Source organism: Rissa tridactyla, chromosome 3 (assembly GCF_028500815.1).
Source record: "Rissa tridactyla isolate bRisTri1 chromosome 3, bRisTri1.patW.cur.20221130, whole genome shotgun sequence".
In the NCBI taxonomy this organism is placed as follows: domain Eukaryota; kingdom Metazoa; phylum Chordata; class Aves; order Charadriiformes; family Laridae; genus Rissa; species Rissa tridactyla.
The window spans coordinates 69,293,661-69,319,407 of NC_071468.1; the positions used below are offsets into that span (position 1 = coordinate 69,293,661).

The 25,747-nt window shown below is 42.2% G+C and overlaps 1 protein-coding gene across 2 annotated transcripts in view; it reads right to left on the reverse strand.

Moving 5' to 3' along the window:
- RNF217 (ring finger protein 217) overlaps positions 1-25,747 on the reverse strand; it is a 69,040-nt gene that overhangs the window by 42,337 nt on the left and 956 nt on the right. The gene's annotated exons all lie outside the window — the stretch shown is intronic.

Here is a 25,747-nt window from a genome sequence, read left to right on the forward strand (position 1 = left end):
ATGCGCTGAATTAAGTCATGTTTCCGCCTGCTACTACTCATCAAGCCTAGTGTGTGTCATCGGCAACCATGGAGTTTACACGCTTTCTGCTCTGTTTTTTGTGCATCCACCATGAGCCAAAACCCATAGCAGAGGCAGTGGTTAGTCCCGTGGCCAGACAAAACCAGGGCTGGTAAACCTGGACGGCTGACACTGAGCTGGGACACTCTCTGACAAAGCAGCATACCAGAGTTAGACCGAGATCGGCTGACAGAAAGCTTTCACGACCTCTGGGAGCCCCGGAGCATGCAAGATAAAGCAATCTTTCATCTCTCCTCCGGGGATGAATGCAGGGGCAGACGGAGGGGGAAATCCCAGTGGAGGAACGTAACCTAGGAAGAAGCGTGGCAGAAACTGCCAACCTTGGAGGAATCTGACCGAAACCCACAGGTCTCTCAGCATTCATTAAAGGGAACAAGGAAATGCATGAGAGCTTTCTTATTTTGACCAGGTGTGCATACTAGCAATGCTAGCTAAGTATGGGCATGGTAGTTTTTCCATTCCTTAGAACACACATTCACTTTTAGTAAAAGATCCAAAGATGCTCATGAAAGAAGAGCTTGGAGGACAGCAGACTGAGACAAGTACCCACCCTTTTGGGGTGGAAAACAGAAGCAAATATATCCAAGCACTGAGAACAGTTGCTTCTGCCAAGGAACATGACCAAAAAGACCCACACCTGCTTGGTTTTAGTGCAGAAGACATTCCAGAAACAAAGCAAGGGCCAGGAGACCATCCACATACCGCGACACGCTCCAATAACCCAGCGATCTCATGAGTGAGCCCTGCTCACAGGGGCTCAGCAGCATTAGGAAATGCAAGTAGGGAAGCAGCATAAGGTAATGGTTTGTCAGACTTCCAGCATCAGAATAAAAACATCACAGCCAAATAGCAGAGAACCAAAACAAACCAACTACAGTAAAACAACTTTTACTAAAGTAAAACAACTACTATAAAAATCAGTCGGTTAACTCTTTAATCAGCTGGCTTAAATTCACATCCTTATTCTACAGCCAGCATAAGACTTGTAGAAACTGTCATCTGTGTTTGAATTTTTTTACCAGCCAAGCCTAACCCATGTCTATTCTGCTCATCTGAGTGCTCTAGCAAGGAACAGACAAACTGCAAGAGCCAAGACTGAAATACCGGGAAGGAGAGGAATAAACAGGTCAAGCGGGACGGGAGGCAGGCATGACAGCAGCCACCAACCATGCAGCGCAGGAGCCTTCCCCTGCCACGTGGCAGCATTTAGGGGCCTGACCTCCCAAAAACAGGTAAGTCATGATGTGAGTGTTTACAGTAATTCATTTAAATACTTACCTCGGAAAACAATAAATTAGAAGAAAAAAATACACAAAAAACCCCCCATCAAAATCCCATTCTCCCTTTTCAATTAAGATTAAACCAAAGTGTGCTCAGTTACTTGAGTGGGTAATTTTTATCTATGTACCGGTCTCTTACAGGAGCAATGCTTAAAAAGGAACATAGCTGTTTCCTCATCTCATGTACAACGAAGTCCAGAACAGTCAAAACTCTGACCTCCACTGGGTTCAGACTGGATTAACCCAGATTCAGATCAATTCCAAGGAAATAACACTGTTAACTATTAACAATAATTAGTATCACAACCGAATCCTTTCCCATGCATTTCTTAAAGAGGGACAAAAAGCGAGCACTCATAACAGCATTATAGAAGAGTGAAAAATACATGGTCTCAATCTTCATTGAGAAATAGCACTTTAGTCTTCAGGGGGAGCCAAGCAAAATCCATCAACAACAGTGACAATTTATTCTACAACCATTTATGTTGAAAAAGGAGGTCAATAGCTCATTTTCCTACTATTTAGTAGGCAGGGTCCCAACCAGACACAAAAGCTGGAAAAGGCTCCCAAGTTCACATTTGCCAACCAGTGTTCCCCTTTCAAATAAAATAGGGTCCAAACCTCTGTACATTCGCACAACCTATTCGGTTATCTGTACTACTGAGCCTCTAATACAGATTAGTCCCGCTGGTATCACGAGCGATAGCTAATTCAACTTGTTATGTTTTACTGTTGTACCTGAGGAAACGTTTCAGGGTTTAGCAAGAACTTCAAACAGAAATCTCTCAACTATTCTGTTAACCACCATGATCATCTGCATTCCCTGGTCTGTAGAAAAAAGGACAAATGTTTTGTAGCCATTCTTAAGCCATCCTGCTTTCCTTAAGAAAGCTACCTACAACTATTTATTTTCCATGTCTTTGCTAGGTCTGAGGTTGCAGGTGAGTTTTCTTGTGCATATATTAACAGCCAATGTTTTAATTCTTCAGTATCAGACACGAAACCAGTTGCACCCTCTTTACTTGGTAAATTTCATATAGGAACAGCAGAGTTGCAGAGGTGAAACCAAAAGCAGATGAAAGCCTGAAAAGTACTTTTTAACTGGCAGGTGATTGTCAGGAATGATAGTAACATACCTCACTGATCAGATTCAAGGTAGAGTATATGAACTTAAACTATCATTACTTGGCTTCCCCTACAAACAAGGTAATTTAAAGAAATTTGTTTATGCACTGAAGTTGTTATAAAATAGCTGCAATTTGAATTCTAAATAGTTATTTTGCTCTCCCTTCCTGAAAAGAGACCTATGTCAGCATACCAGTACCTAGCCACAATAAACAAAGCTGCTTTTAGTGAAAAGCTACTCTACGAAAACTACCACAAGGTGAAACAAATTGGTAACTTCTACATCACTTAAGTGATAAGCGGACTAGTGACACATTTTTAGGGATAAATACTTCCTGGGAAACGTTAATGCAGGAGGGGCTTCCAAGCTTCTCCCCACATACCATCATTTGGACAAACCCCAGAAGCTCCAGTTTCACATGAGTTTCTGAAGCTATTTCTCATAATGCATTTTAAGTTTAAACCACATTTCAATACACATTTAATGCAGTGATGGATACAGCCACAACAGGGAGCAAATGTCCAAGATCAAGATGTCCAAACAGCACAGCCTTCTCCAGGGAACAGTTCAAGGAAAAAGCTTACGCAGTGGCTCTGATCCATACTTGGAGAAGCAAAAGTGAAAGCAAAGCAAAAGTGTCGCCCCGCTAGGAGCAAATTACCCATCAGCAAACAGTTAAACTATTACCTAAGATACCTCAGCAGAAAACTGTGGCACAGAAGAAAAATCCTCTTACACAAGTTCAAAGAACAATTCTGCCCCAGAATCCAGTAGAGAGCTGCACTAGTCTAGCACACAGTGATTTCTAAATAGTGTATTTAACAGCCCAGCTATCAGAGTTGATTCTCCTGCTGGTCAAACTGTCAGTAGTTCGGGGGGTTTTACCATGTCAGGTTAGTCTCCCTGACAGTTTGCCAGAATTAGGTCCCAACAGAAGCTGGAAGACAGCCTTCAGCTGGAATAACGGAGAATGTTTGTGTATTGATTGCTGCAGACTTTGTTTGTCACAAGCACCTACAATCTCTAAAATGGCACAAAATCATTAGAAACCGCAAAACAAGGGGAGAAGCAGACAACACAGACGTTTTACACTGGGAAAAACAAACCCTAACTGTGTTCAGAACAATATATTCTGCTTACCACTTTTTCATAAAGCAAAGAAAACATGAAGCAAACTCATTTAAATTCCTAAAGGTAGCTCTATCAGCTGATTAGGTCGTTAAAACACTCATTTTCACATCAGGTTTGCCAGAAGAGAAGAAATTGCAGTTTCCCATTTGTTCCAAGTTATCTTTTAAAAAAAACTCAAAAGCCAAAAAACCCTAAACATTACTGCTTATTCATCTGCTGTTTATACATGTAAATCTATGTCCAAAAAAAGTATAACAAGATAGTGTGACCTTTATTATAAACCCTTTAGGAGTTCAAAACGTTGATGTGAATTTCATGAACCCTTTGCATTGTAGTGAGAGCCTGCTTTTGCTGCCAGGCAGAAGAGAAGAACAGAGGAAGAATAAGTCAAAATGCCCCAGGTTAGACTCTTATCTAAAATTTCAAAGTTAACAGTGAGAAAAAGATTTGATTCTTGCAAAAATATTGTTGTGATCAGATAAGACTGTGGAAGTACTTGCTTGTAAGAGAAAAAAAAAACAAACAAGGTAAAATTAAGGCTTCCCTTTCCTGTCTTACCACGTTTTCAATCCCTTCTGCTCACCCTGTATCACTGGGAGTTTAGCCCAAGATCTCCAGTTATGTGACCAATAGGCCTGAAAGGTTTGATGTGCAGGTCCAGCCAGACCACTCACATATCGGTTGGTCCGGGTACCTCTCCCCAGGTCTCAGACCCCTTCAGCCATTCTAGCAGGTCACAGTCAGCCAAGACTGCTGTTATCTCAGATTGCACCCTGCCTAATGGCTAAAAAATTATGGAAGAAGTCAATATAGCTTTCCCTCCTCCATGTCTGTTAGAGAGCAATTGCGAGGCTGCAAGAAGAGAAGCTTCAGCTGGCTAACAGAGAAGACTGAAGTGTTTTTAAATTAGTTTTCCAATTGATCAGGCAGCTGAATTAATTCTCCCCGTGACATACGATCACTAGTTCGCAACCCAAGAGAAAAGTGGGAAACACACAGACAAGGAGACGGACTCTTGCAGAGGTAGCTGGCCACCAGTTGTCTTACCTGCCTTGTCAGTCTACACCTTCAGATCATGTACCAGGTACTTCTCGTGTTAACTTTGCTTACCTTTAGGAAGCTACAAGCCTGAAATATGCTCAGAAGCTCCCCTCAGTAAAAACTGTGAACGGCAACTATGGTATCAGGGTTAGAGGACTGCACACAATTCCTTCTCTGTGTCAATCTATGCATCAGTGTTTTCCGCACACGTGTCCTAAAATTACTGTTGTTCAGAAAACAGCCTGTATTTTGGCATAGGTAGGTGATTATTTGTTTTTTGAGTACTAACGTATATTTTCCCATTCTGTACAAGTACTTAAAATGCTCAACAGCATGCATGGAAATCCTTCACTGGGCTTCAGGTCTGAACCCGGCATCTGCCCTAACACCCACCCTGTGGCCTTTTAGACGGTCTTCACACTTTCTGCTTTTCTGTTGGCACTATTTCTGTTCTCTTAACTGTCTCGGGAGGATACAAGAGTCTTATCTGTGAAGGTAAAGCAATGGGAATAGTTATGAAGGAACTAGTTTTTTTAAGATGAAGAAAAGCATTACTTGTAAGGAAACAACTAAGTTAATAGGTATCCTCGGCAGCTTCTGAACAAGAAGCAGGGAGGAACTCTATTAACAACTGTCACACAGGCTACAACACACTGTGAAGCAGTTGACTGTAAGAATAAAACAATGATTATAAAAGATAATACTATGAAATACGAACAGGACACCTCACTAACTTGACATACACTGCACAGAATTTTTGCTAAATACAATTCATTGTTCTGTTCCAAGGTTAAAGACATCACCTCCACAGACTCCAACTTAAAAACAGTTATGGTGGGGAAAAAATGCCTACAATTGGAAGAAAGCCACTGTTTACCATTTCTGTAGATACTGCCTATCTATTTACAAACAAAATTACTTCAAACTTGTCTAACACACACCCACCTCCTCAAAAAAAAAAAATAAAAAAAATCAAGGATTATTGACTACGAGGGTTTGGAAAGTGATGAACAGCCTGTTAGATACCTTGAAACATCACTTCTGCCAGAATTAAACTTTTGCAGGGCTCCAGAAACTGGGTTGCCACACTGAATGTTTAAAGAAGTGGCTTTGTTCCTACCGGTAGGTATCAGAGTTTTCAAACCACCACCAGTAAGGACTGCAGCTTGGGGACCAGGGGGTGAGCAGGTGAATTGAGGTGAGGGAGGTATCAAGACAACTGTACCCATCTCCACTTCTGAGACCACAGACTCCATCAGTAATTGAATTCAATACTAGCTGAGGAAACTCTAGTTTCATTAATTATTTCCAAAGCATATATACAGCCCTCAGTGAGAGAGAGGTTAACAAGTAGGAACTAAAGCAGCTCAGGAGGAGAATGGAATTGTTATGTAGCATGGTAACAGAGAACGGAAGAGAGGGCTTCTACACAAGGACATGCATCACTCCACTACAGATTTTGCCAAGACCAAAAAGAAAGGATCGATAGCTTTCACGACAGACAAGAAAATAAACAGAATATTTATTAGCAAGGAGACAAAAACTGTTCAAAAGTATCTGACTTAGCATTTCATTGGTATTTTCATTGGAATGGAAGCACACCACATGACGTTAAACACCACTGACCTGTCTATCCAAATATGACCTCTCTCAAAATATTAGTTTTGTTTCAGATTTTTAATGGGATAAGAACTACTTCCCTTCCGCCCCCCAAAAAATAACCCAACTGTTCTTCCAGAGCAAATACTACTACCTAGTAGTTGCAAACAGCAATTACCCTCTATGGTTAAGCAATCACTAATGATCATTTGCCACTGATACAAGCTTCTGTAGAGGCCTGGCTAGCTGCAGTAGTTTACTTCAGAAAGGGGAAAGCAGTCACAGCTGCTCTAGCTTGTCTGGGGAGAGGATGACAACCAGAAGAGAAAATTCAGGGAAAAGAAAGAAGATGTACCCACTTCAGCCTTTCCTAGGAAGGCTCTGCCTTTCCCACAAGCCACACCTTTTCTCTCCTGTAGTTTTTCCCTGGAACATAATGTCCTCTTGCCTGACACACAAGGGGGGAAAAACGATAGCTCTTCAAAATTTTCTGAATCCATCTAATTTTCCACACTATAACCACAAACACACAGAGGCTGGCAACCCTCTGAACTGCTCCAGCTGCCCCACACCTTCATCCAGGGAAGGCTCTGCACTTTTAAAGTCTCCTTTTAACCTGCACCTGTACCAGACAGCAGGAGCTGCTGCTGCAAACTGCTGTTGCTGCTGCCCAGGAATCTGCTGCCCCAAAGCACACTGATTTTCTGTGCAAAAGAAAGGCAGTAATATTTGCATTTGTGACTTTTGTGGTTTTGGAAGCACATCCAAACACCAAGATAAGCGATGGGTTTCTTATGCACTTTTCACCAAAATGCTGCCTGCAGCGAGGGAAATGGGTGGCATCCTGCTGCAGAGCTAAGCTCTGAGTTGTACTGACATTTCTCTAAAAGAATCAAAACAGCCCTGCAGAAGAACAAACATGACTGATTATTTCCTAGTAAAACTCATCCATTTTGGAATTTCTGTCCACATGTGCCTGCTTTTGATTCCCCACCACCACCCCAATTATGCTATAGGCTTTTGAACCAGAAGTATCATAAAAGCTGAAAATTTCTGGCAGCAACAGTAGGGTAGAAAACCAGCCTGACAGTTCCCAATAAAGGACTTTCTTCAAGATTTCCAGTACTTGTTAAAACATGTCTCAGCAGTTTCCTTGGTAGCAAGAGATCAGGCTCACTGACGTTCTCATTCCCTTATTCCCAGTTGGATAGGCAGGGAAGGCAGCAGCATCTCTCCAGGGCTAGTCCCTGGCGCCCCTCCCTGCCCAGTACGATCAGCTGGTATCCCACTGGTGCCCGTGGGGTGCCCATGCAACTCCATTTCCTACAAACACACAGACTTACTAAACTGTTAGTACCAAGTAACTAATGATACTAACATTAAGACGGCACCTCTGAAATTCAGTGGATAACTGAACGAAAACCACTCTTTGGCTTTCCTCCCTCCCATACTCTATGTTTTCCCTATATAAATTGAAGGTGACAGTTGAAACAGTTGAAAGAGTCTATAGAAGACTATTTTTTTGGTCAAATTTAATTTCAGAACAGGGTAATCTACCTCAAGAGCAAGAAAAAAGTTAACTAAACAAATCAGTTAAAATTTATATTAAAAGATAATCCTTTAAAACTGGGTCACTCAGGTAAAATTGACAAATCTGAAAAAGCCAAAGAATGCTTACACTTAAATCCACAAGCCACTTGCTGCCAAGCAATAGTAAGGGGAAAGTTTAAGAACATTTTATGAAATCATTTAGTTTTAATGAAACATCTTTTATTAAATGCAAAATTAATCCTTTGTTGTATTCTGGTGCATAGGGTATCCCATTTATAAAGCCATTTTTAATAATGATGTCTCTGGAGTCTGCTTTCAACTAAAATAGATGCTTAGTACAAATACTGTAGTGTAAGTATGCTAAGAATTATAGGAGATTGAAGAAAAGACTCACATATAGTTTAAATGGAATAGAAAAGTGCCCGAGTCTTCCAACTGATCAATGATTCCCCCAAACGATCCGTTACATCTCACGCTTTCACATGGAGAGCAGCCTGTCGAAATCAGGAAAAAAGGAACCCCACACCAGTGCTAATTTCCATATAGTATGCACATTTTGGGTGCCAAGTCTTCAAAGTACAAATGGCTATGCTTATGGCTAAGTGCAAATGCTTAAAACTAAGTGCAAATTACAGTGCCATTTGATTTCTCATTTGCAAAACTGTAATCAGTAAGAAAGAACAGGCTAGCAAGTCTTTCACCACACAGGAAGAACGCTAAAATAAACAGAGATCATAAAAGCATTTTTTAATGTGCATCCTCAGCTATTTCTGCACACCAAACCTCTAAAGAAGTTATTAATTTCTCATTAATAGCATATGAACGTCTTGCAAATAAGAATGTCTTTTTCCTAACGTGACCTTGATTTACCTCAAAGCATAGCTCCTTCTGACTCTGAGTGCCAAAGGCGAGTTCACAAACTAAGCCACTGCACTAAGTGGTCATCTTGGAGAAGTGTGGATTTGGGGAATTGGCTAGGATCACCCTGGAAGGCTCTGATACTGCCAGGAAAAAGCAACGATGCATTTCTCCTACCTTAACTATTACATTATTCTCTCTCATCTCACGGCTCTCAGACTCATGAAAGCTGTAATCACCCTCCTCAAAACCAGCTGTATGGGAGAATATCAGGTTCTACGCACTTTGTCAGCAAGCCAGAAGCCAGTCATCACATATAGAGAGAAAAAAAAACCTGACGCTTGAACTTATGGAATAACCACTAGCAGTACTAGGCAGTCATTTTATGCTGATCAGCTGCTAGAGAGAGATTTGCCAGGAGAGATCCCATCCGAGGCAGAAACGCAGAGAGCAAGCAGATCCCCGCACCCTGCCCCAGCCAGCAGACACCCTGCCTCCCCGCCTCTGCTTCCCACCTCTCTTCTGGTCTCTCTGTGCCAGACCTCCCCACACCAAATTGCTCTTTGTCTTCGCCAAGCCAGCCCCGATTAGCCTTCATCCTCCACATCTGAAGCCTTACAAGGACTGCCATCGGTTTGTAGCTCCCATGTCATAGCCCTGCATCCAGACGCAAGGCTTCCTATCCCATTCAATTTAATTCCTCTGCCACCTCCATCATGCTGTTCTTGCTGCGTTTTGGTTTGCCTGCTCCTCCTGGATGGCAGGAAAGGAACATGTACGCACACCAGGAAAGTGCCACTCTGCTCCAGGATCCTCCGTAGGATATTACAGGGGTCTAAAACAGCCAGGATGGATGGAGAGTGAATCTTGCACAAGTCCCACAAGACTGGGACAGCTTGATGCTGTCAGAATTACTAGTGAGTTACGCCACCTAATGAAAAATCTGCATGTTTAATTGCAGTTTTTCTATCCTGTATCATTTGATTCCCTGTGGAGTTTTTCATATTTTATATTTCAAACTCTTCTTATTTCTAAATATGAAGACAGATATCCTGCAATGTTGAGTTCCCCACTCAATCACTGAAACACTGAAGATTTTTAGTGAAATAGTCTAAATGTGATTTTTTTTTTTAATTATTTTTTTTTAATATGCTGGCAGGAACAACAAAATAAGTGGATTTCTCCCAAGTTCACTCCCTGAGGTATCCAAACCAACTCTTTGCTAGGATTTTCCCCACAGATTCCAGTGGGATGGAACATTTCCATTTGGAAGAAACAAAGAAAATCTAGAAATTCGGGTTAGGATTGCTCAATTCTAACAGCAGACAATAAATTGCAACTGTGATACACAGAAGATACTTTTACTTGTGAAAAAAAATGCACTTGCTGAAGTCACATGGGACTTCAATGATTTTCCTCATTAGCTATGACAGCAGATAAACATCTTATGATGGAAGGTGGCGGATTCATGTCCTACATGGGACTAGACAAACTGTATACAGGCAGCATTGACTATAGTGCACCAGAAGGACTTTAAGAGACACTTAGAAAGTCAAACCCGCTGAGCCGCAAATTTGAGTGCAGTATAGCAACCTGGCCAACCATCAGAAACTGCTCAAGAGATCTAACCAGAGAAGTGGAACAAAAAAACCAACCAAACAAAAAAAAGTGGAGGGGAAAGCCCAGAGGAAGAGACCAGGACTGTTTTATTTAACTGCCACTAAGATGGGAGCATCACGATTCTGCCTATATGCCAGAAGTATTACAATTTCCTGCGGCATGCAAGTTCAGAAGGAAACTAATAGCAAGAGCCCAAACATAAAAATCAAAAAGGCAACATAAAAGGAGAAAGGAAGCTATGCAAAATGTATACTTCCTCTTTCATGGAATAATCTGTAATTTAACTTCAGTATGAAGTTTCAATTATCATAGATATTTCTATTGTTACAGTAGTCAGTGTCATTGCACACAATATTTACAGGTTCAAGGAAATTTCAACAGTTATATACTGCTCCCCCGAAATTTACAGTTTTCAAGCAGAACAGCATTTTTAGAATTTTACAAGTTTGCAACTAGTTCCAGATGAAACCATACCAAAGCCCACCACCCTTTCCCCCAAAAGTTGAAGCAAAACTGTTTTTCAAGGTAGTTTAAACTGGAGTTACTAGTAGGCATGATTCCAAGGTTTTTCCACTGCGGACACTATAGGACAGCATTAGGATCAGCTATCCTAATTCTGTATTTTTTCCAGTTTAAGAAAAAAAAGCTATGAGTAATTTCTTGTTTGCTCAATTAACCTATCTGTTGTACAGGTCAAGACATGATACATGCAGATAACTTCTCTAAATCCTAAAGCCCAGAAAATATCATTTCTAAAATGTGAATAGTATGCTAAGTGAACAGTATATAGTATGCTAAACTTCCTGTTGCCTTGTGATATGTTCTCTAGATTGTATAGTGACAGCTGCTCTTTTTTTAAATAAAGCTCATTTTCTTTCTGGTCTCATTAGTGCAGCCCTACCTGCCCAGCCGTCTTAGTCACTTCCTGCACCAGTGCTTGATCACCTACACCGAATCAAAACACCTCTTATTACATCCAACGCAGTATACAGGTTTAACTGAAACATTAAAGCTGTAATTGAGCAAACCTGTCCCCTGTGCCACCACACATAAGGGTATCACCTGCAAAACACTCTGGAGAGAAGCTCTATTGCTCCAGAGAAAGACTAACTCCTTCTCCCAACATCCTCCCACCACATACAAAGTTATGCTCAAAGAGAGGAGGAAAAAAAAAAAGGCGGAACAGCAGACAAATGAAATCTTAATCTCATGGTTACCCCATCCTCTTCTCCTCATTTCTAGAGCTTGAGAGACAGGAAAGAAAAGGGAGAATAAAAACAATAATTCTGCTACTTGGGGATGGGGTGGGGTGTCTTCAAAAACTTTTTTGTAATGAGCTTTCACAATTTTATACTTCCAAATTTCACAACTGCTCCACTTTACCACCAAAAATATCTGCTTAATAGAATTACAAGGCTAACGAGCTTGATCTTCAAAATCAGTGTGCTGAAAACACAGGCAGCTGTTGAGTAACACAGTAGCATCAGCTTGTCCAGAAGAGACAAATCCCAAGTCCTCCAAACTGCAAGTAACAACACTTCTCATGACCTTGCAGTAAGGGGGGGGGGGGAGGGGGAAGCTGTAATTTGGCTGACGTGAACATAGTTCAGCTCCCGCTCCAGAGGTGTACAGGGATACCAAGGAACGGTGAAGAGCTGCTTAAACCAGATGTGACTAATGCGTCATGAAGGGTCAGCCCTGGCTTAAGCATCTTCATTTAACACTACAGTGTGAAACCACCAGTACAAAGAATGGCCAGCTCCAGGACAAATCTGCTACATGGATCATAGTTGCTCAAAATCAGCTGGACAGACAAGAGGACGTGACATTTGATTACAATGATCCTCCTGCAAGGAGGTCTTTCTCTTCTGGTCAATTATACATTGTCAGGAAGAAAAAAAAGACTCCAAAGATGTGAAAGAGGTAAGAAGCATCTGTGGCCAAATAACAATTCCTTCCCCCAAAATCACGCAGCAACAGATGTTTGAGTTCTTCCGATATACATCTTTCATTTTAATGGCATTGATGAATAATCTACAGTGTGATCAAGTTAGTTTTAAGTTGTATAAATCTCGACCTTTTCAGAGCATGACTGCAAATACTATAAGCAAAAGGATCGCTACGGAAAGGAAATACCATTTTAAAAAGCTCCTGACCATGGAAAGGAAGCTCATCCAGGAAAGGGAAGAAGAAAGAGAGCAAAAGTTGGAAGCTGGTGAGAACAGAGGTCACTCTCCAGGATCTCTACCGCACTCATTAGATAAGCTTATACCTTTTGAAGAAGCTCCACTTCCTGCCATAAATAAAGGTTTTATAACCCACTCAAAATACATATTAGCCAGCCAATTACTTCATCTGCCTTTTCTTATTCCTTGGGCAGTACTTCTGCATTTTTCAAGAGACTCAATAGGCCATTACCCAAGATACACTATTAGTTGATACATTCCAGATACAGTTCTCATCAGTTTTTCCACCACAGCTTACACATATGAAGTAATCCATTAAAAATCATAAGCCTACATCTTTCAGAAATGTTTTTAATGTTTCAGTGCTTGTTGGTGTCAGCACGCATCACTCTTCATGTTTGTATAAGGTATGTTCAAATCCAGAAGTAGGCTTGTTGTGATCAGATTAGCGCCTGATACCGATTTCAGAGCCAAAAAAAAATGAATCAATTAGTTTTTCCAGACTTCACTGGTGAACTCAGAGGAACTACATGAAACTAAAACCCTGCAGGAGACCAATTTAGTGTGGTATAAACCTAACTTAACAAGAATTGAATAAAAATATCCTTTAATGCTATAGAGTCTTCAAAGATGCAAACGCATGCAGGACATTAAAGATGTAAGAGGTGTGCTTGGCTACCCAGCCTCTACCTTTGTACAAGATTTGTTGATTTTCCTTGCAGATCTAATTTCTGCATGTAGCAGCTATAGAGCGCACAACAGCTTCAACAAGTTCATTTAGGCAGCTTGCAGATGTATTTTTGGATGAATACAGAAACTCAATGTTTACTGCATCTCAGCCTTCTCAGCAGCAAAGCCCTCTCTATGTACACCAGGCCAGGCACAGAGCCGGGACGGATTGCAGAATCCCAGATAAGTCACCCTGCAACCACCTCAAGCTACCAAAAGACTACCTGCCAGTCACATATAAGTACTTTAAGGATGCTAAAATCCTTCCACAAAACATGTCAGAGAATGGTATAAAAAACTGTAAGGGAAAAAAACCTCAGAACAGAACATCAAGAGATAAATCCAGAATTAAGATGCTGCAGCCTCTCAAGTGAAGCACACAGCTAAACTGAAGACTAACAGAAAGACAAGGAAGTTCAACAACAAGCAGCTACCACCTTCCAGTAATTTGCAACACATTTGGCCAGATGGTAACTATAGTTTCACAAAAAAAAAAAAAATCAAAACAAATCCCACACCCAAACCACCCCATTTTCAGAGATTGTTTTTCAGTGTTACATAGCTCTTCTTTGGTACCTTAACCATCTGTTCTGTTCATTGTTTTCATGTAAAAGCAATCTGTGGAAACTAAAACAATCAATCACTGGTCTTTGCTAATTGTTCTTTCTCTCCTAAGTTTCTTTATACAACAGCCTGCCGCACTAATTCCCTTGGAGAGTTAATTCACAAAGGCATCCTATATCACCTAGGTTAAGTCAGGTAACAGCAATACAGTCCCTTCTCTGTCAGAGGGAGGGGACAGATCAGCCAGATCAGTCCAACCAAAAACACATCTTGAAAACACAGTTTTGAAATTTATTTAAAAGCCATTTCTCATAAAAACAGTGTGAAATATTTGATTTCAGATTCCTTACAGACCAAAAAATGCTGGACACAAGGCGCGGTTTGAAGTGCACTGCTTGCAGGTGCATGTTGAACATTAGAAAATCCTTTGCTGTGTTCAATGGTTAAAAAAAAAAAAAAACAAACTAATGCCAGACAATAAGAACTCTTCCATCATTTCCTCACTGGACTCAATCTTCTCCTCAACAGAGCACACTCTCAGATGCGCAGGCAGCCTTCCCACCCAACTGGGACAAATTCAGCACATAATGGTGCCACATAGTGAGTCCCCTTTTTGCTGGCATCAAAGGTGCTGGCTTTGAGAATCGCTCAGATACTGCACCCTTCTTCCACAATGCACAGAGACTGGAGGGGCTGTCCCAGATGCTTCCCTTCTTTCCTAAATGTGCAAGCTCACACTAATTTCTAGCCTAACTTAATTCACTGCAATTTCTATAGCTTATGTTGTGCCAAAACTTCTTTAGAAGTGCCTACCCAACTTACCTTCTCGTGCATTTAGAGAGTGCAGTCATTTCTCCTCCCAGATCTCATTATGCTAAAACAAACAGTTCTGCATCCATGTGACAGCACTTTTCTCCTTGCAGTCCTTCTTGGTTCCTGACATTTTTCTTAAACAGTAGTGCCCAAGATTCCAAATAAGCCCTCCCCACACACAGTGGCCTCATTGCTCTCCTCTCTTTACTACATCCTCAAATATCATTATTATCCTCTTGCATCATCTGTCATCATTAACCCAGATTCCTTGCCTCCTGCCAACATTCCAGTCAGGTGGGCTTCTACTTGAAAAATTAAAATCATCACATAAGAAAATCAGTAAATGAGTTTCTTAAGCCAAGATCTCAAGATGATGCGTACCAGTTCATGACAGTGCTGTACCTTGTTCTGTTGTGCATTTTTAAATAACGTGACATTTAATAACAGTCTTCAAGCATTTTGTGTCTTCACAAACAAAAAAACAACTGAACCCACACAAAACCCCCAAAATCCTTCAATCATTTTGAGCTCTGCATCTTCTCACTTGTTATTCAAGCAGGTAACTAGCAACAAGGAGCTTCTCCTCAGAGATCTTTGGTGCGGGAAAAATTTCTCAAGAAAATGATCATACTTGGCATTGCTTGGCTGCAGCAAACTAAAACTGTTGAAACAAACAAGATAAAAAAAAAAAAGAGGTGTCCCATTTGCAAGAATATTCACATGAAAAACTTCACTTATAAAACTGCCTTAGGAATAATCTGTTCTATGTTACAAAACACTTGGGGATGCTTTAAAATTCTAGCTCATTGAAAGTTTCTTATTTAATGACACCACAGGCAGCAGAGACAGGACCGGTGAGTACCAGCCTGGGCTGGACTGAGAACCTCAGTGCCGTGAGCAGCTCAGAGAAACACTCCGGACTGTGCCACCACACCTGTCCAAGATCTGTGAGTGCAGATGCACCTTCAGGCAGTGGACAGGCCATGACTTCCGTCTGGATTGTGAAAGAGGAAACGATGCAGCAACAAGACCAAATTGCAGGTTTGATTTCATCAAGCTCCAATGCAAACCTCCACGTGCAGTCCTCTTGGACATGTTTTATTCCCCTTCCCTCGTGTTGCTTTTTCAATTGTTTTGTTCTGACAGGCTGTCACAATTGCCAAAATAAATGACCCTGCTTAGCCACAGATGCTTTATTTGGTACCACATTGTGATGGAATAAACATTTGCATGCTTTGCGTGAGATAATTAGGAACCGGATAAGACAGTAATGGTTATAAAAGGTTAATTTTAACCCAGATCGGTTTTTCTGCAGGCGGATCAGATGATGCAGAAACAGTAAAGACCAAGTTGAAGGAAGGGTGAGCAGTGCTGCTAGCTAAAATGACTGCAGACCTTCAGCTTCAGACAAGAGGTCTGCTTCTCTTGATATAGAAAGAAAAAGAATGAGATCTAGAACTCATTTTAGATCCTTAATTTACTAGAAGTGGTGGATTGGCCTTGTCTGGCTATGTCTCCATCTGCATTGGCCTAGGTGAGGTCCTCATGAAGCATTACACTCTGGGATATTTCAGGCAGGATTTGCCAAGTTACTCTCAGAAAAAGAACAGCAATCAAGCTTTCACATAAAACACATACTGAGGCAAAAGCACTCAGTAATGTCCAACAGCAGTAGTCGCAGCTAGCTAAAAAGAAGGTTTAAATCTTAGACACTGGGAAGCTGCTAGTAATTTAAAATAAAGTTACAGCTCCTGATAATGCCTTGAAAGAATGGACATCTTCAGAAGTTTGAAAACTGCTCTCATGTGTTACTGCGAAATACAACAAAAGCAAGTCTGAATCTATTTTCCACTATACAAATAGGTGAAAAATTCTGAGATTGCCTTATTTCCACTGTCCATATGTAAGGAAAATGGGGACCACAGATAAGTACATACTTTGACATACTCAGATTTTACTAATGTATTTCACTTCAGCCTTGAGGTTTAGATAGCCACATATACATCAATACCCATAAGTCTCTAACAGCAACAACATTCAGGCAGAACTCCAGTGTTCTACGACTGATTTTCTATTTCTAGCTTTACTCTGAGCAGGATTAGTCCACCACAATGAAAAACATTACCACCACCGTAATTCCCTGTGGAGTCCTAACATCTACATTTTGTAGTCGGTATGCAACACTTGGTGTCAAATACCATATGGGGCATGTTTGCTCTTTTCTGGATCTCTCCATTCCAAAAAGACTTTAAAGTTGCACATTCTTTCCTCTTTTCAAGCTGCATGTTAATACCATAAAGTTAACTAAGCAGAGTTTCCAAGCTATTGCACAACTGAGCTGCACATGCACTTGAAAAAGCACTGAGCAGTTTACATATTTGCTTCCGTAAGGCCTTTAAAGGAGTAATTCTAAGCAGACAGATTATACCTGGCACTGCACAGGTGCGCTGGAATGGAAAGGCATAAGGTGTCCTCTCCCCAAAGTGCACTCGCACAGCAAGCAACATCAAAATAGCTGAAAGTGCAAAGACGACCATCTTCACCATTTCTTTGCCCTCAAACAGCAGTGATGGTACTGATAATAGTGATATACTTTTTTCGCCTGCTCAGGAAAGCAGCACTTCTCACAGCGCCTCCGTAATCATGTCACAGATGGCATGCTGCACCTACCTACTCCACCCCTCTCTGCTGCCTATAGGGTATAAAAGCCTTCCAGCAGCCCAGCAAAACACCAATCCACTATTTTCTTAGAAGTCCTGTACTCAAGTTACATACTTTAAACCATGTTTAAAATACTGGGGGTGGGGTGGTGTTTGTTAGTTGTTTTGTTTTTTGAGGTCAGATTTATTCCTTGCCCAACCCCATCCAATAGGAAACCAGAGAGAGCTAGTCCCATTTCACTTTCTCACCACCACTTACCAGAATAACCGGCCAGTATTCAGCTGCAGGTTTAATCAGAGGCCAAGCACTCACCTTATATATGAAGGCCACCGGTCTTCATGATTCCCTTTTGTTTCATGAAAGCTTACCCTGAGCAAGCCCACCTTCTGGGGCAAACCAATTCTTACAACATCTCCAAGCCCTTCCCATCCTGGCAACCTTCTTCTCGCTCTTCTTCCTTCCTTGTATTGTGTGAGCAGCCCCACAGAGTCACATCACAGCTGAAACAGTTTGGATAGGACTTCCCTTTCCTACAAGCTACAGGGACAGAGTCATTCAGATCCCCATCCTACACCCCTGAGCTGATACACCACCATTCCTATGAGATCAGGGAGACAAACCAATTAAACTAGAGATTTTGGCCTTTGCTGCCATTTGTATCATGTCAGTGGTAGAAAGCAATACACACTGGCATCAGCATGACTAGGCTTGAGAAAGTCAAACTTTGCCCCTTATATTTTCCACTACAACACCCAATATAGTTTGTACTGTTCTTAAAAACACCACTGGGGAAAGAAAAACATGGAAGGATAAAGATACTTTTATTATTTCAATGTGATATTCTTTATAAGAGAGACATTTGCCGTTTTATAACTGCACTACACGGTCTACTAGAAAGCTCGTAAGGAAAAGGAAGTGGGGTAGCATTAGAAATTTCTTTATCTTTTCATGAAATTGTAATCTAGGAAACGCACCGCCTTTCTCACAATTAAGTATATAAACAGGAGCAACCATACATCCCAACAAGCTTGTCTATGACACTGTTCTTAAATGGAAGCACTGAGGTGGCTACTAAGGTAAGCGCAGACTCTAAGTCATTTCAGTTCCCAAACTGGGTTAAACTACTGACCTTCTGTACTGAAATCCATAAAGTCTTCTTCTCTGGGACTAAAGTCTTGAATTTGTTTTTCATCCTAATTTTTTCCCTATTTCACTTACATTAAGCAACTGCTCTCACAAGGCTTATTTACCAATACAATAAATGTATGTGTGCCACAGCAGAAAAATATGTATTTAAAAATTGGCTATTCAATAGAAATACTGTTATTTTTATGTTCATGTTAACTTCCAAATAAAATTAATTTCTTTGCTTTACCAAAATTTTCTCAAGTACTTAAAAATGGACTCAAGAGTTAAATAACCTCTTCATCACCAGACAAATCTGTCACTTTTTCTATACTAGAAAAAGTCATAGGTACTTAGCTAATGAGAACTTATAGACAAGGACTTTTTTTAAAATATAATTTATAAAGAAAGTATTAAAAAAGAACAAGATAAACATAAGTGCAAGCAGCTAAAAAATACTGAAAGACAGATAAGCCAGGGTAACCGGGTGGGTAAGTAATGCCCTTCTTCACCAGTTTAAATTCTTCTGAAGAAATTACATCCCTTACAACTCTCAATCATTTTGACAATGCGCTTACATCCTGGCCATGTAAGATACGTACTTTCCTCGAGCCCGGCTGGTTTAGACAGCAGGAAGCAAGATATTTGTACAAGAAGAAGAGAGGAATGAAGGGCCAAGAGGCCCCACAGCAGTTGGAAGAACAGTTGTTCTGGGTGGAGAAACAGAGGAATGGGGCAGAGGTGAGATGAAGGCCTTCCCAGTCCCCATTTAACTCCTTCTTTCCTCTTTGTTTGGGCAATTAAAATCCAACAGTTCAGTTTTCAACTCATTTCACTTTAAAATCCCTGGACTGAGTCCATACCTGTGCCTGGTAGCTCCTGGGAACAGCTGGTGGGAGCAGTGGGAGGGAAGGCACACGGCAGACCATCTCCTGATGGCTCGGCCTGTCTGTGGTCCTCAGTGCCAACACCACTGACAGACCAGCGAGGTGCAACACACTGGCTATGGAGGCAGCTGACAAGCAGGGCTCCTGCTTCACAGAAGTTCTGCATTTTCAAAATTAGATTTCAACCCAAGCTAAACAAAACCAGTTCTCCTTCATCTCCCACCGCAATTTCACAAGCATACAAAGTTTTTACCCTTCAAAAATCACCTTTGCTATCAACACCAACAAATTCATGGCACCACTGCAGGACTTGCCATTTATCCTCATCCCTTTTGCTACCAACATCAACAATTTCACGACACCATTTATCCTCACCCCAGGAATTCAAGCTTTCCCCCATCAGGAAAAGCCTTCCTGCAACTGTTCAAAGGTGACACCATCTTTTCTATTCACAACATCTCCAATCCTACAGATCAGAGTTTTAATAGAAATTTTCTGTCACTCTTTTTCCCCTTCCCAGCATAATAGTGTGGCAAAGAAACAATGACCACATATTCCAGCTCTAGATCTGGCAAAGACCTATCCAAACGAGGAAATCATAGCTATCCATGCAGACTAGGTTTGCAGCTACTTCTACTCAGGGAACAAACTTACCACACAAAGTGGTGTTTTGTTGACAGAGCATCTAGGCCTCACACACCAGGACAACCAGGCAGTATAATCATTCAAAAACGTTGCTCAGAACTAGTTTTCTTTAAAAAGAATTTAAAAGCATTTCCAGCAATGCTTGATTTTATAAAACTTTGTTCCAAACTTAAGTTTTGGCCCAAACTGGATCCATCAAAAAGCAGTCAAGAGGGACTGAAAGCCAGCTATATGGCTAGTCAAATTTAAAGACTAATGCTTACAGTCTTAAAGGTACTTGGGTGTCATCCTGAACTGCAACAATTACCCTTGGGCAGCTGGCTACGCAGCAGCATTTTGGCACTGGCACTGCATACACCACCTCAGGAGAACAGGACAGACCTTCTGAAGCTGTTTGCTGAAAATTATAGTGAAAAAGTTTAGGTGCTCCTGCAGCCTACAGGCTGCTCACAGGTGATGGACCAGGTCTATCTGCCTCCTCCTCCTCATCCTTCTACTCAGAAACACAGCCACCTTTACAGTGGTTGAAGTGGCCGGTTTGGCTTAGAAAGCTTGTAATCTAGCAGGTAATATATTCTCTTCTCCTCCTGCACCTCTCTTCCTCCTCTGGAAACTTCTGTGTTCTTGCAACGTCAGCTGGACGGTGGTGGCTAACCCTGCCATCACCTCCTGGTAGCCAGTCCGCAGCTGTCCTAGCAACTTGTTAGCTAGCATTACAGCATGTTTTTGGATTAATAACCCTTGCAAACACAGAGCTTCTCCCCCACTGAATGACAGTGGCCCTTCTGCGTTCTGGTTTTACTCAGGGCACAGGCAACTCATTAACCATCAGATGATTCAGCACTTGGTGCCTGCAGTTCTGCTGGCTGGTTTTCATCAGCAACCAGACTACAGCTTTGAAGGTGTATCATTTACATGATACAATCAGACACCTGAAGAGGCACACAGGTGTCAAGTCCCTCTGGCTCCAAGCTGGTACTAGTTTTAGGCAATACAGCCTGCTCCTAAATTCTCCTCTCCACTAGCTGGCTTTATAATCACATTCCCCACAAAATCCTGACTGTAACAGTCTGCTGCTTTTTTCCCCCAGGTCTTTCAGAAAGAGAACATGCACGGAAAGTCGTCGAAAACAAGATCTCAGGCCATGGTGAGAGGAAGACTGGTAACGACAGGTCCTGGGCAGTGGGAAGACAATCTCAACATTTCATGCTCAGGAGAGCAGGATTTTAGTCCCACCAAAACCATCCATGCACAATAAGCTGTTGGATGCAGCCCCTCCCCACCCCCAACAATCCCTTCTGATTTACTCACAGCCACTAATCTCATTAGAGTCCCTATAATTAAAGCACCATAATATCTGATCAAGAATATAGTATGCTCTTTAAATTAACTCACCCAAAGTCCTTTAATATAAGAATGACAGCTCCAGGAGAATTACAAGATTTACAAAATAAAGCATCACTAATGAGCATAGGATCAAAAACTGGATTATCAAGTTTCCTAATTTGCATGTAGAAAAAGCAGGCAGTCAAATCACCAAGGTTTCTATATAACTTTTACAGCCACTTTATAGGAAAAGTGAAACAAGTATAGATACAATTATACAGAGAGAGCTTCAAATATTTATTAGAGAACATATTGTACTTTATAGACATTAGGAAACAGCAAATGTTATTTTGTTCTAGTCAATACTTGCTAAAAAGTGACAAGTGAGACTTGTTCTGAATAGCACTTGTCACGTTTACAGATTAGGGAGATGAGAAAACACATACAAACCTTAGCCCTTTTACCAGTCCAGGATAAGTTAAATATAAAAACCTGGTTAAACTTTAGGTCTTCCCTCTCTCAAGTCAAAATCCTTCCTCCTACCTATTTGTTTATTTTTAAATAAAATTTACAAACAACACTGCCCAACACAGAAAAAAAAGCAAAATCAGGCGCAAATACTCCCTCTGACTCAGACGTACAAGTAGCTGGGAGAGGTTAGGAAGTGAATCACTCATTTAGCAAACCTATGTGTGCACATAGCTTCTGGAATAACCCACGTTTGGTGCCATGTTAAATGGAGAGGAAGATGGGAAGTGAAGGAGACGTGAACTGCAGTATTACATGTGTGAGACCGAGTGCCTTGGTTCACCCCCTCCCTGTCCCCAGTTTGTACGTTGGATGCGTGAGTGTAGAAGCCCGCTGCTCCCAGACAAAGGGGAAACGGTTCTTCCACCCTTCTGACCCTGACCTCACTCAGCACATACCTGAGAGCCCACGGAGATGGCCTCTGCAAGCACCATGGTCCTGGAAGAGCACTGACATTTCAAACATTCACACTCTTCAACCTCATCTGTTTTACATTCATGATTAAGCATAACAACAAAGAACAGCTTTGGGCCGCATCGACTCCTGGAGACGGGGCTGGCTGGGACCCAACCCAGGCTCTGTGAGACCCACACCAGGTCCTTAGGTGCAAGAGCCACAACCTCTTCCAGGCTAACCCATCACCCATACCTACCCCTCCCTCAATTTCTCTGGGTCCAAGAGAATAAAGTCACAGAACTTCTTTTGTGAATGGTAGATAAACTGGTTGTAGTCAGGCTCTGAAAAACCCTGAGGGTCTGTGAGTATTAGGCCAGGAGAAAGAACAGCTAAATTGAGGCAGAGGTAAAGTTACGCAATTTACCAAAAGTCAGGCTCCAGATCAGCCTGGGCGCTCCAGGCTCGCCTGCTAAGCTTCTGCACCAGCCATTAAATCTTTGAAAGGGATTATGCAGCAAGGTGCTGGTGATAAGAGAGGCTGGATTTGACCTCTAAGCACCTTCCAACGCGACATTCCTAAATCAATTACCCTCATTTTCCGGCATGCCGGTAACACTGCGAGCAAACTCTGCAGTTGGAGCATTTTCATCTGGATAATCTTCTTTTCGACAATGCCTAAAACTTCGGTTGATTCTCTGATCTATAAAGAGCTCCAAGGCAGAAGTTTTGACGCTGTTATATGTTTGCATAGAAAAGGGCAGAGTGCATTAAGAGGGTTTTTACTTTGCCACTCCATTAAGCATCATTTCAGAAATCATGATGAAACCTTATCAGGAGTCCAGTTTTCTTCAGTGGGAAGACACACACAGACATTAAAGGAAACAAAATTATTTTAAGCGTTATACTTCTGCCAACATACTCCACACTTTCAACGTGAAAGACCACTTCTCCAGAGACTTAAGAGTCAGACAGTGTCCTCTCAAAGGGCACAGACTGCTACTTCTCTGACAAGGAAAGCAGATCTAAACAATGCATATTAATGCTTGGGGGGTTGTTTTTTCGTTGTTTTTGTTTGTTTCAGGTACATTCCTAAATCAAGCTGACTGTATCCAAACTGAAAATCTGTGAAAATTTTCAAACAGAAACAGCTTTTCAACATTTACTCCTTTTGGTACATTTTCTTTGCTACAGGAAGTGCTAAGTCTCAAAGATGAAAGGCGACTTTTTTTCTATCCTATACTGCCTTTCTACTCATCCTTCCCAGAAACTCCCCTACTATAATCGACATGGAGAAACCTTCTCTCACTCCTCAGGATGAGTCACAGGGTCCTTTCCACAGCACAAAGTAAAAATACATCACTTCTTGTTCTTCTCAAAGAAATATCACTTTCTTGTTCTTTTCAAAAAAGGAAGATAGGGGAAGAAGACTGGTCTGTTACTTGAGGGTATTTTGTTTCCTTTTTCTCTGAACAAATTTATCAAGCAACTAAAATTCTGCCTGGTCATAACAGCATTTGTGATGTGCCCACAGAAGTAATCTGTGGATCTCCCTCCTCAAGGATCAGTATCCTTGCTGTAGACATCCTCCCCTCTGCATCTGTATCCCTGCCCCATCTTTTATGCACAGGAGTAAGTACCCGTATGGCTACCTGCCAAGCAGACCTTTTAGTAGCTGCTGGGACAAGCTCTGCAGAGCGCTCAGCAGTAGTAGCGGCTTCCTTGAAGAGGGCATCCTTGCATACACATCCAACAGCTGGCCAATGTTAAACCTACTTCATGGAGTGTATACCTGGTTCCCAGGACAGACAGCTGTTTCAGCCACCGAGCTGCTGGATCATCCTCCAAGAGTCCAGGCTAAACCAGGCAGAACAGTTCTTCGGTATGGCGTTAGCTACCAGATCACATAACTTCCATGAGATCACTGTAAGCTGCAGGCACCTGCAGAAGCTAGAGAAGACCACCCTGACATCACACCACTTTGCAATTCCCAGCTTCAAAGCAAGACAATATTCTGACACATGACCTCGGTGGCAAATACAGAGGTGGCACAAATGTGCGCTGGCAATATACTCTAAAAACTTACTGGGAGTTTCCAGTCCACCACTTAACTACAAACCAACCATTCTGGGCTCCGTGCACAAAGTCTCCAGAAGGCTTGTTAGGTGTTCCTGACTTTCAGTGTTACCAGAGACACATAAAACACAACTCCGCTTCTTCCATCCATGAGCTCCCGCGTTAAGCCCTTCCCTGTTATCTAAACTTAATGAAGATGGTCCATAAAAACGCTAGTGAGCTTAGTATAAGCTAGAACAAACACTACCAGGACTAGTAAATGCTATGTAGGCTACCAATACCTGTAGAGAAGCACATGCCTCACTTCAGCCAGCACGTGCAATTTCCAAGCAGTGAAATGTTCCCGGGTCAGAACAGCCCAACAACTATTTATAGTGCACAGGGGTAGCTGTAGCCATCCATCCTGTCCCTACACAGGCAGCCCAGCGGGAGCACAGGCTGCCCCAGCACAGCTCCCAGCCCCAACAGGTGTAAAAATTCATTCCACCACCACACCAGCATGTCTCCACTGAGCATATCCCAAAAGTTTCTGTTGAATAAAAACATAAAGGTGGTAAGCAAAGGGTTTATTTGGTTTTGTTTTTCCCACATACTCATACTTCTCCCATTGCTCTTTGGGTTTAGGGCATGCCTACACTAGCGGCAGGAACAATGCGCAAGTGTTTTGTGATGCTAAACTAGCTACTAAAAACACTAGGGAAGACAGAGCTTTGCTTTCAAGCAGCTGATTTCGGTTTGAAACAGCAGTTCTGACTGACAAAACAGCGATGAAGATATAAGCAGCCAGCACCCGAGTACCTATCTACCCAGGATGGAAAAGTTGTTACGTTTTGGTTTCTTTCCCCCAAAAAAGTTCTTTTTTACTGGGATTCCTCACAAAGACCCACACAGACCCCCCCATTATTTTAATCTTACATAACTGGCATAATACTAAATGTGATGTATTCCCAGAGGAACAGGCCGAGGGGCTGCAGAGTCCATCAAGCGCACGCTGAACGCCCACTGCCACAAGCGGCAGCCCAGGCACAGAAAGGTGCGAGGGGCTGTGGGACAGGGGCCGAAACCCCCGGCCCCTCACCCAGCAGCGGCTGCTCATGCTCCCAAACTCTGCTCCTCATCATTCTCTGCACTCCTCTTTCAAGGAAGCTGGTGCCAGCAAGAGTTTGAGAATTCAAAGAGAAAATCCTTTAAGAGATGGGCAAGAGCCTAAAAACATACAAGCGAACAACCCGCCACGCTGCGTAACGACGCGCAAACACTTGGGGAACAAATGGTCATTAAATCAGCCGCTCGCAGGCGGGCGGCTGCCAAACGCATTCCGTAGGGGATGGGACAGGTTTCCTACGCCACCCCACCCCATCCCACCCCCACCGGGGCTCAGCCCGTCGGGCCGGACCCGGCGCGATGCTCAGGCCCGCGACCTCACGGCGGGGCGCGTGTGTGTGTGGATGGAGATACCACCGCCCCGGCCGGCACTGTCGTCCCGTCCCCCCTCCCCCCCAGCACACCCCAGCGCCTGCCGGGCCG